The sequence below is a fragment of the Triticum urartu genome, chromosome 6, assembly GCF_003073215.2.
Source record: "Triticum urartu cultivar G1812 chromosome 6, Tu2.1, whole genome shotgun sequence".
NCBI lineage: Eukaryota > Viridiplantae > Streptophyta > Magnoliopsida > Poales > Poaceae > Triticum > Triticum urartu.
In genome coordinates this window covers 29,309,918-29,324,192 of record NC_053027.1, presented here as the reverse complement: position 1 = coordinate 29,324,192, position 14,275 = coordinate 29,309,918, and positions in this window count along the sequence as shown.

Here is a 14,275-nt window from a genome sequence, read left to right as displayed (position 1 = left end):
TGCTTGGTAGCAGCGCCGACCGCCCATCTCAGCACCCCTGGTCCCTCTTTGCAGCAGCACCACCGTCCCACCACTGCTTGCAGCATCGCCTCACCATGGTTGTAGGAAGCCGCTGCGGTTTACAACACCGATGGTTGCGCCCCCCCCCCCCCCCCGTGTTGTTGTAGCACCAAGGGTCATCGCTTGCAGCCCTGGTGATCGCCATTCGTAGCCCGGCCCGGTCGTCGTTCCTACACCAGGTGCTTGCAATCGCTCATAGCAGTCTTCAGCTTCCTCGCAGCAAAAACATCGGCGAGCTTTGAGCGGCACCGGCTGCCCTCTATAGTGGTGCAATTTCTACTCATAACAGCTAGGTGAGGTGCTTGAAGCAGCGATGATTGGGGGTGCGCCAGTGGCAGCAAGCTTGTCGTGGTGTGGTGCGGACGGGGAAGAAGATTACGGATAGCGAGAGGTGAACTTGTTATAAATAGGCTAGTGAGTAGAGTGTTATTATATGGTAATAAAATAATTCGTTTTCTTTTGTCGAAAGGTCACAGGTATTCGCGGCTATACTCATGATTTGGGGATTTTGTGAAACAAGGTGGGCGTGGAGAATCTAGGAACAGGATTCACAAGAGAAATATCAACTAGGTTTGGGCCCTCTATCTTAGAGGTTATATCCTACTCGTGCTGAGTATTCTAATGGTGTTCTAACCAGGCCTCGTATGTGTTGACACTAGATTTGGGCATAGTCAAAAACTTGATTAAGATGGCCACAAATAGGGAAGTTCTCAATACGAGAAAGTGTCATATCGTCAAAATGAGAAAGTTTCATGATTGGGTCATCACCATCCGATCTCATCTAAAGAGCCGAAACTATGTTTGAAATACTAAAAATTTGTATTCAGAGTACTGTTCGGCTGATTACGCCTTCAAGACAACCTCATATGAGAAAATGTTCTCTTCTTCTCAGTCAGTGTGACCCATTGGTTGGGCAGAAACTTCAACAGACTGCATTTTCCTGTGAATAAGAATAGACGTGAGGTAAACGGGGTAGGGTTACAAATGCACACAGCAAAGATTTTCAAGAGAAATTATTTTTCGAAGATGTAGACCTAGACTTTCACTACTAGGGAAAACCTTATACACGGTCTTACCAGCAGCGTGGTTTAAAATAAGGCGCTATTGCTACTTAGCAGTAGCGCGCGTCAACGAAACACGCTACTGATACACACGTAGTAGTAGTGCGTCAGTAGTAAACAACGCTACTACTATAATTGCCACGACCTTGCCGCCAAACTAGTTATAGCAGTAGCGTCTGTTTAATTAACGCGCTACTGCTATTGGGCTTAGCAGTAGCGCTTTGTCGTAAAGAGCGCTACTGCTAAAGCCATCCTATCTTCTCCACCTGGCCCGGCCGCCCCTCATTCTCCCCTCTCCACTCCACTCAATCTCCCCCGCAACCCGCATCCGGCGCCGCCGCATTGCCACCAGCTGCTGCCGCCGTCGACCCCTCCCTCCCTAGCTCCCTCCTCCATCCCCTCCCTCCTCCATCCCCCTTCCATCCCGCCGTCGTCGCCCCCCTCCCCCCTGGCGTCACCGCCGTCGAGGTAGCTCCTCCTCCCTCCCCTCCTTCCCGCCTCCTCCCTCCTTCCTCCCCCTCCTCCCTCCCTCCTTCCTACCCCTCCTCCCTCCCTCCCTCCCTTGTCTCTGTTCTTGTAGAATGTAGGTAATTTAAATGTAGATTTTAGAATGTAGACATTGTAGAATGTAGGTTTTTTAATAGAATAAATTTTTAAACTATTTTAGGTGTTTTGAATAAAATAGAAGAAAATTTAGGGTAGAACTAGGGTACTAGAATTTTTAGCAAGTGTTTAATAGAAATAGTTTATTTAGTAAGTGGTTAATATAACTAGTTTATTTATTGTAAGTGCTTAATATAACTAGTTTATTTATAGTAAGTGCTTAATAGAACTAGTTTATTTAGTAAGTAGTTAATAAAACTAGTTTATTTAGTAAGTACTTAATAGAACTAGTTTACAGAGAGAGACCTATATTGGCAAATTTAGTTATGTTAGGATTATATATAAGATATTCTGAAATGTCTATCTAGTGTTGCTCAAACAGGATATGTGCTTGCCCAACTTGCCATGTTTTGCAGGAACCTCTGAGTGGCCCATGTTTTGTCGGAGTGTTGATTAATTTCCGTTCTGGCAAATTTCAGGCGCTCGATATGTCCTTTTTTAGCAAAGGTGATGCCAGATTTTTCCGTGAATTTTGGCATGGGCTTGTGCTATAATATAGGAAATATCGAGTGCGCTGGAAATGCCAGAAAGAGCATTTAACGCCATTTTGGGTTTTGCCGTCGAGTTATAATCTTTGAATTTGAACAAAGGAGATGTCTGATGACGATGGGATCCCATAGTGCAGGTACAATGACCAGGGTTTGTGCGACAGGTTTCCTCACCTGCAAAATGATAGGTTTTTCACCGTGAAGATCCAGCAGACATTTGATGTTTCTACTGTATGCAACGACAAGCATTTCATTGTAATTAATATCATCACTTGTGCTTCTTTTGTTCAACGTGTAATTTCTGGATTTTTTTTCAATTCGATTAGTACATCTCATGCCATGCTAGACCATATCTATTGGAGAAGCTTGGTTTTGGTTTAGATGACTTCGAGAATGTGGGGACTAGGAGGGCTAACTTAAGGACTAAACATGGTTATGAGTTTCTGGTTAACACTAGTGCGCGTCGGTGCTATCCAAACGGTTTTTAACCCCTTTCCGTGATGACATTTGGAACTGTCGCCAAGTGAGTGTGGGCGATAGGGGGGTCCTTCCCACACGACCCAGAAACCGTCGGGCATAGGGAGCCTTAATGCATACATTTGTCCCTATATAACCGTTTCCAATATCTCGAATATCCCAAACACGTCATCCTTGCTACTCGTTTGTGCTCACATTGCCCATCGTAGTCGGAGTTTTGTGGTTTTACCTAAAACCAGGTAGATTCCAGGCACGGGAGCTTTCCAGGAAGATTCCAAGAACGAGAGTTTTACGATGCTTGGCACATCACAAACAGTTCATGATTATAAACCGTGTATGATATGTAGACAATCACACACATTTAGTTTTCCCGCACTGTATGTGATAGTGTCTGACATCACACATGCATTGCAAACGGCAACTGTGTGCATGCTTGCACACGTTTCTCTCTATGAACCATCTCGGATTATGGTGTATATCGAAAATGTTTGTGTTTTACTAACCGTGTGTGCCGTAATGACCTGCACAACGTAATTTCGCCCTAATTTAATTGCTGCTATTCAAAATTGTACCTAATTTAAACTTGAAAGTAGGCTATAGCTTTATTCATATCCATCAGGTTCAAACAACCAATGCATTATTCGATTCACAGGTACATATGTTTAAGAATTACATAAGCACCAAATAAAAAATGATGAATCAGGGTTCTATACTTGTACTATTACAGATGGTAAAGAAAGAGGCGACAGACATTCCGGTTGCTGAACAAGGTGAAGTGGAATGGCTCTATTGTGCTCTCCTGGATGCAGAAGGCATGCAGGACTCTAGTCCAACCCCTTGTGATGACCGGCCGTCAATCATGTAGTTTCAGAGGTAATCTTGAGTAAACTGCTTTAGGATCCACTGCAAAAGAAAAAAGATTCATATATTGTCATCTAACACAACTCATTACAGGCAGTAAAAAGAAGGCTACATGGTTCTTACTTACCATCCTGCAGTTCACTGTTGTCTTACATAAAGTGTAAACAAATAGTTCGATTGACATATTTTGAACCATTTTAATAACAATCTTTATCAGTTTCCTCAATTGATGCTGGTTCATGAATATCTCATTGCCCTATACACAGAAAGGGTTGAAGTGTGAATCATTGGCAATGATATATGTACCTAAAAGCACCAAGTTAATATTAGAAGCTAAACAACAATTGAAAATGATGTAGTAAAACACTCCCTCCATCCCATTATATAAGATTTTATTACATGTATATCTAGACATCATCAGCCTGGGATTGCATTTTTAGTCATTCAGTACAATGCATGTTGCTATGTAGCCTCAGATATATTAAATATGGCCATAGTTAACCTACTAATAAATGGGTTATAGATATATTCAGTGAAATGTCCGATTCGATGATTAATCCCTTATCAGCCCCAGGCTATATGGTACCCGCTACCGATATCTTGAACAGTGAGTACATATAAGCAATGCGATGAAATTAACCTCGATGGAAAACAACACTATTCTCAATATTGTCCTGCATAAGTACATATAAAGGCATGTTAAGCACAATAGGCTAAAAATCAACCAAATATATCCATGGTAGACAACATAATCTACAAATCATAGCTTCAGTGTGCAGGCTTAAGCACGCTAGTTAAGCAAAACAAGAAGTGGAAAGGTGTGTTAATTGCATCAGGCATAAAATTTAAAAACAATCAAATAGTCATTCGAAGTGGTATTGTGCAGGTCAACAGTACACTAGTTATTGTTAAAAAAATGAAAAGGCATGTTAACTGCAATATCCTTAACAGCAACCAAATATCGTAATTCATAGTGGTATTGTTGAAACTGTTATTGATGAAATTGAACTGCACGGCAAAATAGTTGCACATATAGAGTATCACATTGTGAAGAACTGAAATAAACAAGTCATAAGTACATCTCTAGGCGATCCTTAAAAAGTTAAAGGACTAAAACCCTCAGTGGATATATATATATATATATATATATATATATATATATACTTCAGCAATTTTTGGCCTTTTCTAGTCGATCCCCTAAACTTAAGGTTGTAAACTTCAATTTGATCAAGTTCAAAGCAGATTCAACCGAAAGTAGCAGGCATTCAAACATAAACATAGATAGTTTTGCATGACCGAACATAAAACATAAATTTAAACTAAGCTAAACTACTTTCGGTCGAAGTAGAGGTCGAGCCAATCCTTCCTCGTCATGTACGGTGTGTCGTGAGACGGGTCCGGGCCGGTACCGTCGTCGGGGTCGTTGGGGCAGGCACTCCTCCACTTGTCAACGTCGATCTCCTCGTCCTCGGGGCCCACCTCGATGCCCTCCGCGCCACCGGCACCGCCGCCTTCGACCTCGTCATCGGCGGAGAGCGCGATAACCTCACCGCCCTCCGCGCCGCCGTGCTTGCCGCCTTCGACCTCGTCATCAGAGGAGAGCGTGATAACCTCGCCGCCCTTCGCGCCGGCAAAGGTCGCCCGCTCCGCCTCCACGAGCTCCGGGTGCTGCAGGCAGAGCTCTTGCATGTAGGCCTCATCGGTGGCCTCGGCCTCGAGGCTCTCCCACGCCTCGCGGTCCTCCCGCGCCATAGCCGAGCTCACCACCCCTGGCTCCGGCGGAACGAGGTCGACCAGACGTGTACCAAAGGGGAAATTGAGCCTAACCGCCGCACCGTGGTAGCGGACTAGCCAGAGGTCGTACTCCATGCCCGCGAGCTCGGCCGTGTGGAAACTACCGAGCCACCGGCAGGTGTGGGTCTCCCGATCTGTAATCTCGGTGACCCACGTCCCCCACCGCCGCTGCCGGACCCCGAGGTAGGACCTCATCGGCTGTCAGGTCCGAGGGAGGACGGGGAAGTCCTTGAACCAGCATAGGGGCGCGGCGGTGGGCGGACCGGGGGACCGGCGACGGCGAATCAAGCCCTTGGAGGACGACGGGACACCTCGGTGGCCACCTCACCGGCGTCGGGCGAAAAGGCCGCGATAAACCACTTTTTGGCCATTGGCTCCTCGAGCTCCCCGACACATAGGCAGAGGTTGAGGATGGAGGCGCCGGCGATGGCGACGACCTACCAACGGTTTCGAGGGTTGTGTTTGTCTGTGTGAGCAGAGGTTTTGGGGGGTGTGTGGAGGGGGAGGGGGCAAGGAAATACTGCCGCAACTAAAAATTTTACTACGCGGGAGTAACAAGGCGGGGCTACTGAAAATTTGGATTAAGGGCGAGCAGATATTTTTGAGATTGCGAGGGATGTAGAGGCGGGAGTAAAATGTCGGGGCTACGGAAAATTTGAATCAAGGGACTGAAGCAGAGCGGGAGTAACAGACATCGCACACGGTCTGCACATACTAATCGTGTGCTATCAAACATTAAAACCTTCCAGACGGTAGATATTTTCGAGATTACGAGGCAGTAATGTTTTCGAGATTGCGAGGGATGCAGAGGCGGGAGTATTTGAGAAGCGAGATAGTGTGCTTGACACGCCAATTGTGGACTGTAGCCGACGCTCCTTCTCGTGTAAGCCATAGGCGTACTATACACCGACGGTGCTCCAAGATATTTTGTACTACATCTCACACGGTTAGTGATAATAAACTGTGCGGGATCTACTTGATTGGAATTACATAATGGGGTCACAGCAGCAATGGATGCTGTTTGAATTGCTAGACCTTTTATCTGCAGTGAGCATGCAACTATATGTGTGTTGTAAAAGAATTGGAATTATTCAGGGTTCATTTGGACATTTTATACATTAAACTGGTTTTCTAGCCATTTCAGGTGCACAATTCAAAATTAAACTACATGCACATGCTCCGGTGCATATAAATTGGTTGAAAAATCGAATATGTGTCCTTGAATGCATGCTTAGGTCCCATGCAAGAAATGGGAATAAATTTCAAACACCAAGGCACTGTTGATTGCCGGCAAAACATTGAGATACATGGTTTTTAAATTCCAGTAAATCCAAAACTCATGTGAAATTCATGAAACTTGGCATGGTATCATGGAGCGGCATCAACATGCCGTGGTAAAAAAATTGTCCCATTTGGGGACAGGTTTGGGTATAAGCTTCTCACAAACTAGAGCTTCTCACAACAAGCATCATGGTTTTGGTAGCGCACGTGCCACCTTTGGGGACGGAACGATATCCGCTGCCTCTTATTGCTTTCAAAAAATAGTGTCAACATAGAACAACAGGAGTGTTGTGTTTAATCTTGGAATATTTCGGGGTTCATTGGCTTTTTTATAAATTAACTGGGTTTTCTAGGCATTTTATGTGCATAATTCAAATTCAAACTACAAGCACATGCTCCAGTGCACCAAAGTTTGTTGAAAAATCACATGTGTGTCCTTGGGTGAATTTCTAGGTCCCATGCAAGAAATGGGAATGAAATTCAAGCACCAGGGTACTGTTGATTACCAGCAAAACGTTGAGATGCCTGGTCTTTAAATTCTAGTAAATCCAAAACTCGTCTGAAATTGATGAATCTTGGCATGCTATCATGGTGCGGCATCTACATGTCGTGGTAAAAATATTTATCTCATTTGGGGCGGGTTTGGGGATATGCTTCTCATAAACCAGAGCTTATCACAAGTGTGATGGTTTCGGTAGGGAACGTGCCACCTCTGGGACGGAACGATATCCGTTGCCTCTTATTGATTTCAAAAAATTTCTTGTGTCAACATAGAACAACAGTAGTGTTGTGTCAATTTTTTGGATTTTTCGGGGTTCGTTTGGACATTTTTATGCATTAATTGAGTTTTCAATGCATTTATGTGCATAATTCAAATTTGAAACTACATGCACATGCTCTAATGCATATAAATTGGTTGAAAATTCAAATTTGTGCACTTGGTTGCATGTTTAGGTCCCATGCAAGAAATGAGAACGAATGTCAAACACCCTGCCACGGTCTCTCGGCCGCAAACATTGAGATACCTGGTTTTTAAATTCTAGTAAATCCAAAGCTCGTCTAAAATTCATGAAACTTGCCATGCTATCATGGAGCGGCATCAACATGCCGTGGTAAATTTTTTGTCCCATTTGAGGCAGGTTTGGGGATATGCTTCTCACAAACCAGGACTTCTCACAACAAGCACGATGGTTTTGGTAGGGAGCGTCCCACCTTTGGGGACGAAACGACATCCATTGCCTCTTATTGCTTTCAAATTTTTTTCTCATGTCAACATAGAACAACAGGAGTGTTGTGTCAATTTTTGGGATTTTTCAGGGTTCATTTGGACATTTTTATGCATTAATTTAGTTTTCAATGCATTTATGTGCATAATTCAAATTTGAACTACATGCACATGCTCTAATGCATATAAATTGCTTGAAAAATCAAATATGTGCCCTTGGGTGCATCCTTAGGTCCCATGTAAGAAATGGGAATGAATGTCAAACACCATGCCATGGTCACTCGGCCGCAAACATTGAGATACCTGGTTTTTAAATTCTAGTAAATCTACATTTTTGCAAATGTTTTGTTGGTCTCGAGATAGTTCTAGCGGTTTCCAGATATCCATATGAACGATGCTATCTAATTTTGGGAACTAAAACCACTAGCACTGTTCATATGGACACCACTAGCAGGCGTGAGTTGATGGACGCACATATGCAAATGTACCGTTGATTACATACAACAAGTCATCAACCCACAATGACAACGAGGATACACGTTGGATTATAGATCATTTGCAACAAAACATTTCCTGATGCTTGCACACGATTGCCATCGTATTCACAAATTCAACCACTTCCTTCTGTTAGAAATTATTAATTGAACCAATGATGAAGTGATTGATTTTAAGTTTATAGAACTAAGGTTACATTTTAATGTTGAAGTGTTTTTAGATTGGATTCAAATATTCTCGAATGAAATTTTGCACGACTCCTGTTACACATTTATTTTCATCTGATTTTTGCCAAGGATTTTTTTCCGAGGAACTGGCAGGAGCGCCACCTTTCTATTGAACAACAGTTTAAACCTCTTCAAAATTTCCTTTTTGTGTATTGTATGTGCATTCACTCTCTCGAAATGTTGCAAAAGTAACATCATTGCTAATTCATGTTCTTTAGATTCTTAACAAAGGCATCTCTGATGATGATTTTCGGGTTTAGTTCCCGAGTGGATAGATGTAGATTGATGGTTCGGTTATACTTAGGTGTTAATGGTGCAAGGTCCTGAACAAGTAGCTGCTTCTTCTATTTCAGGCGTGGTTGACTTGGGAAATTTGTCCCTGAGTCAAACAGTTAACGGCTTAATTGTCAACTTAAATTCAGTCAATCAGTCCCTTCCCTAGATTTATGGTCTATGGTTTGATCTTCTCAGGTAATAATATAATATGCTAGTATTTTGGAATTCTGAATCAGAGTATATCCTTCTTGAGCTGGAGTTTATGTTTATATGTTCTGATCTAAAATTAGCCGGTCATTAAAATTAGAATTATTTTCAAGTCAAACTGATCTTAACAGGTGGGAAATAGACATCTAAATTAGAACCTTAAAAGGTGGGAAATAGACATCCAAATTTAGAAACTTAGAATTACGTTAAATAATTTTCAAGGAGGGATAAAATTAGAATTATTTTCAAGTCAAACTGATCTTAATAGGTGGGAAATAGACATCTAAATTTAGAAACATAGCATTATGTTAAATAGTTCTGAGAGGGAGAATATCCGGTCATTAAATGAATAGAAACCATGAAATTCTTTTTCCTGTTGCATTGTGGAACTAATTTACCAGTCATTCTAGCCGGAATATACCAAGTGTAAATTTCTAACGGGAGTTTAGAGAATGTGCAGTTGGTTCACTCGATGGGAATTAAGTTACATTTTGTTGTGAGATAAAAGAGGAAAGTGAGTCCTGAATTTTATTGTAATTGCAAGGCTTTAATCATATAAGTAATGTATTTATTTTTCTTAATTCTAGACGAGGAGGAGGTTGGAATTGATGGTTCGAACAGTATGGACAACTGCTCAGAGACGCTCTAGGACAAGGGATGAGCTCCTGCGACCCCGCGGCGACTCGCCGCCCGCGGCCTCGCTGCCCCCGCCGTCGCCCGCCCCCGCTGGCACCTCGCCCCCCGCTGCCCCGACCGCCCCGTCCCCTCCTCTCCCCTGTCCCTGGCGCCAATGCCGGTGCTCCTATGGGCTGACCTCGTGGAGCTGGAGGATGCGGAGGCCGGTTATCCGGTGGTTCGCCGCGACCCTCCACCGCGGCCGGCGGTGGCCCGGATGGTCGCTGTCCCCCTACCCCGGCTGGTGGCTCCGCTTGCCCTGCACGGCTCCGCCGGCCCGTGGTTGCGGCACCTCCGTCCCCGGCCCGGAAAGCTGCCTCCTTGGGCTCCAGGACCGCTCGCCGCCGCCACGCTCCGGCGTGGGGCGTCGCAGGGCGGTCCGACCAGGGACGGGCGTGCTTCCCCTGGCGCTCCTCGACCTTCGGGACTCCTCCCTCCCAGGCCGGTGCTCCCCTTCGCGTCCCGGCGGCCCGATCATCGTGCACCCCGCCTCTTCGCCGCACCTCGCCCTTCACACCGTTCATTGATGCGTTTGGCTCGTCCTCCCTTCGCTTCTCACCCCGCCGGGGCCCTCAGCGCGCGTGGCCCGCCCCCCATAGCTCCGGCAACGGCCGCGGCAGGGATGGCGGCGACGAGGGAGACTCTCGCGCCCATCTCCCTGCCCCGCTGGTTGGGCCGTGAAGCTCTGGGCCGGACGCACCGTGGGTCGCCTTCCCCTCGCCGGGCCACTACGCCTTCTGCTCTGGGCCTCCCCACTGAGGCCGCTCGTGGGCCAGCCCACGCGGTCAGGCAGGCTATCTGGCTTCCGGCTGGGCTCCCTCGCCCCCCAATCCTGCACTCCACCCCCGATTCAGCTCCTGGAACCCTAGCGCTCCTCCCCCGTGCTCCCCCGGCCACCGCCTCCCCCCCGGCGACTTCCCAGCCCCATCCTCGCCAACGCCCATGCCCCGCGCGTGGAATGACGGGGCCCCCGGCCCAAGAGGCGGCTGGACGAGCACCGCGCGGCGCCCCGCCCTTCCCCTGATGCGGCTCGCCATGAGACCGGCCTGTGCCGTCAGCTCTCGGCGCGTGATGGTCGTCGTTCCCCTCCCCGCTCCGACCGCCGCTCGCCCTCCCGCACTGACTACCGCTCTCCGCCTCGTCGCTCGCCGGCCCGGGCTGAGCGCCGGGACTGCTCCTAGTCCCGCTCGCCCACTCAGGCCGCTGACTGGCGAGCGCAACGCCGTCGCTCCCCATCCCCACCTCGACGCCGTGACGGTGACCGCTCGCCGCCCCGTGGCGGGCGCTCCCGCTCCCCTGCCCGTGTGCATCCCCTGCGCCTCTCGAGGAGTCGCGCCGCTACCAGCCCCCTCGCGGCGAGCCTAGCTTCCCGTCGGGCACCAACGGTGCCGGCCGGGGTAAGACGGGCCCCAAGCGTAAGAAGAAGAGGGGCCTGGGGCGTGGCTCCAGCCTGGCCCCTACCGCTTCTCGGGCGCGTGACCCGGCCATCCCCGCATCGATCGCCCTCCTCCCCGATGATCGTGTCGCCGACCTCGTCAAGTGCTTCAACTGCGACATTGCTGGACACTCCTAGGTGGCATGCACCTGTCCCTAGTGCTGCTTCGTGTGCACCGACCCTGACCATCTGGCTGCTCTTTGCCCTGACCGGCCGGTGTCGGAGGAGTTGATGATGTACGGGCATGGGATCGAGGGTCTCGGCTACTTCCACATTGAGGTCCCGGACCTCCCGCCTCCCTCACCCTCGCTCCTCGCGATCGTCACCGTCCGGGACGGGCTGGCATCCCACGAGATGATCGAGGCCGAGCTCAACCACCTCTACTACTACACTTGGGACTGGCAGGCCACACTTCTGACCAGCAACCAGTTCTCGGTGGTGTTCCTCGACGTGGTCAGCCATGGCTACGGCACCCACAGCGGCGACATCACTCTCGCCCTCTACAAGCTGGTGGTGGACATCTCTGTCTCGGTCCGGGACCCCCTGGCTGTGGCCATCCGGGACACGGCATGGATTCTCATCGGCGGTCTCCCTGACATCGCGCGCTCGGAGAGGGTCATTCGGAACATGTCACCCATCCTCCGCAAGGTGGTCGTGGTGGACAAGCTCTCGCTCCGCAAGGAGGAGGAGATCCGGGTCAATGTCAAATCCCTTGACTCGTCCAAGCTTCGTGCCACGATCTGGATATTCTTCAACGACCAGGGGTTCGACCTCCGGATCTCTCCCGAGCCGCCCAACCACATCGGCCGCCCTTGTTGGGAATGTAGTAATTTCAAAAAATTTCCTACGCACACGCAAGATCATGGTGATGCATAGCAACGAGAGGGGAGAGTGTTGTCTACGTACCCTCGTAGACCAAAGCGGAAGCATTGATGCAACGTAGAGGAAGTAGTCGTACGTCTTCCCGATTCAACCGATCCAAGCACCGTTACTCCGGCACCTCTGAGTTCTTGGCACACGTTCAGCTCGATGACGCTCCCCAGGCTCCGATCCAGCAAAGCTTCGGGGAAGAGTTCCGTCAGCACGACGGCGTGGTGACGATCTTGATGTTCAACTGTCACAGGGCTTCGCCTAAGCACCGCTACAATATGACCGAGGTGTAATATCGCCTAAGCACACGGCTAAGGAACGATCACGAAGATCAACTTCTGTTTTCTAGGGTGCCCCTTTGCCCCCGTATATAAAGGAGCCAAGGGGAGGGGGCGGCCGGCCAAGGAGGGCGCTCCAAGGGGGGTAGAGGCACGGACCTGTCCAAGGAGCCCTACCCTAGGACATCCCTAGGAGAAGTCACCTTTCAATCGACTTGAAGGTATCCCACTCGACGGATTCAAGACACTCGACCAGAAAGCTATCACTCGACCATGAAGCCAACCACTCGACCGCCAGGAGACCTATAGTCACTCCGCAGGCAAACAGTCAGCTGTTAAGTAGTCTTTATGGTCATTATAGCACTTTATTAGGGGCGTTAGCAGTAACGCCCAACCTTAAATGTACCTTAAACCCTGCATTACTGAGGGCAGGAGGGGGCCGGCGGACTCTATATAAGCCACCCCCCTCCTCAGTATGAAGGGTTCGCACCCCTGTTATTCACACGCCAGTAATCCAATCGACCGCCTCCGGGCACCGAGACGTAGGGCTGTTACTTCCTCCGCGAAGGGCCTGAACTCGTACATCTTGGTGTGTTTACAACTTCCCAATAGCTGAGATCTAGCCTCTCCATACGTACCCCCCTACATCACTGTCAGAGTTAGAACCATGACAGTTGGCGCCCACCGTGGGGCTGGAATCTTAGTGCCTAATTGGAGAAGTTGCGATTTTTTCGATCCCTTTGATCATGGTTTCGGGCGGAGTTTTGGTGGAGGGCCGCGAGATCTGTCTCGGCGCACTCACGTTCATCACCGACGACTCCGCCTGGCTTCAGGAGGCACCACTCGACGTCGACACGCTCCCCGTCCGCGGTGCGACGCACTTCCGCGCATGCATTCGTGGCGTCCTCCTGCGGCAGCCGTCGACCCAGTATCGGTCGGCCCCCGTGTCGTCTCCCCGCCCTGTCTCCCACCGGCGCAAGCGCTCCAGTCGGTCGAGACTTCAGCGGTGGGTGAGGCATGCCGTGGCCCGCCAGTCGGCGGCCCCACAAGTCGCGGCGATCGAGCCCGACGAATCCCTCTACGGCCTGTTCGACCTGTCGACTGGCTCCGCGGAGACCGCATCCGAGTGCGACAGCAGCGACCCAGCGGCTGAGGTTCTGGCGGTCGATGGGACGCACAGTCCTCCCAGTTTCCCTCGCGCTGATGGAGGCGTGGGTGGGGGCGACCCGTCGCGTCCCCACGATGAGTATCTCCCCGAACCTCTCACGTCATTGCAGCGAGAGGAGCTTCGCCGCCGGAACAAGGACGCGCTCCACACTCCTATTGTCAGAGAAACCCCCGAGGCCCGGGCCTTGGAGGACGCACGCTTGGCTAACTTGGCCGAGCGCACTCGACTGGAGAATCTCCAGCGAGCACTGGACGAGCAAGCGCGTCAGCGGGCTCCCGAGTCCAGTCGACGCTAGCTCTTCCCGCCGACGCAGGTATACCGAACCCCAGTTCAGAATTTGGCCGCCACGGCCCGTATAGAAGAATCAATTCAGCCCTCCCAGTCGGAGGCTGGCAGGGGCTTGTTGCAGATCAGAGCGTTGCTCCGGGTGGCGGGAAACCAGAATTCCGCCGTCTCTCAGTCGCGGAACAGGATCCACAGTCGATCCGTCGCAACAGATACAGTCGAGTCGGCTCACATCCCGAGATCGCCCCCGAGGCGTGAGGGACGTGGTGACCGGCGTGATCAGTACAGGAGGAATGAGCAGTATGATCACCGATTCGATCGTGATGATCGGCGTCGGGTGCCAACCCCTCCCCCGAGGAGTGGGTCATATGCGCCTCGATGGCAAGATGACAGACGCCCTCATAGTGTTGGGCAGAGGATTCCAGTCGACCCCAGAGACCCAGGCTTTG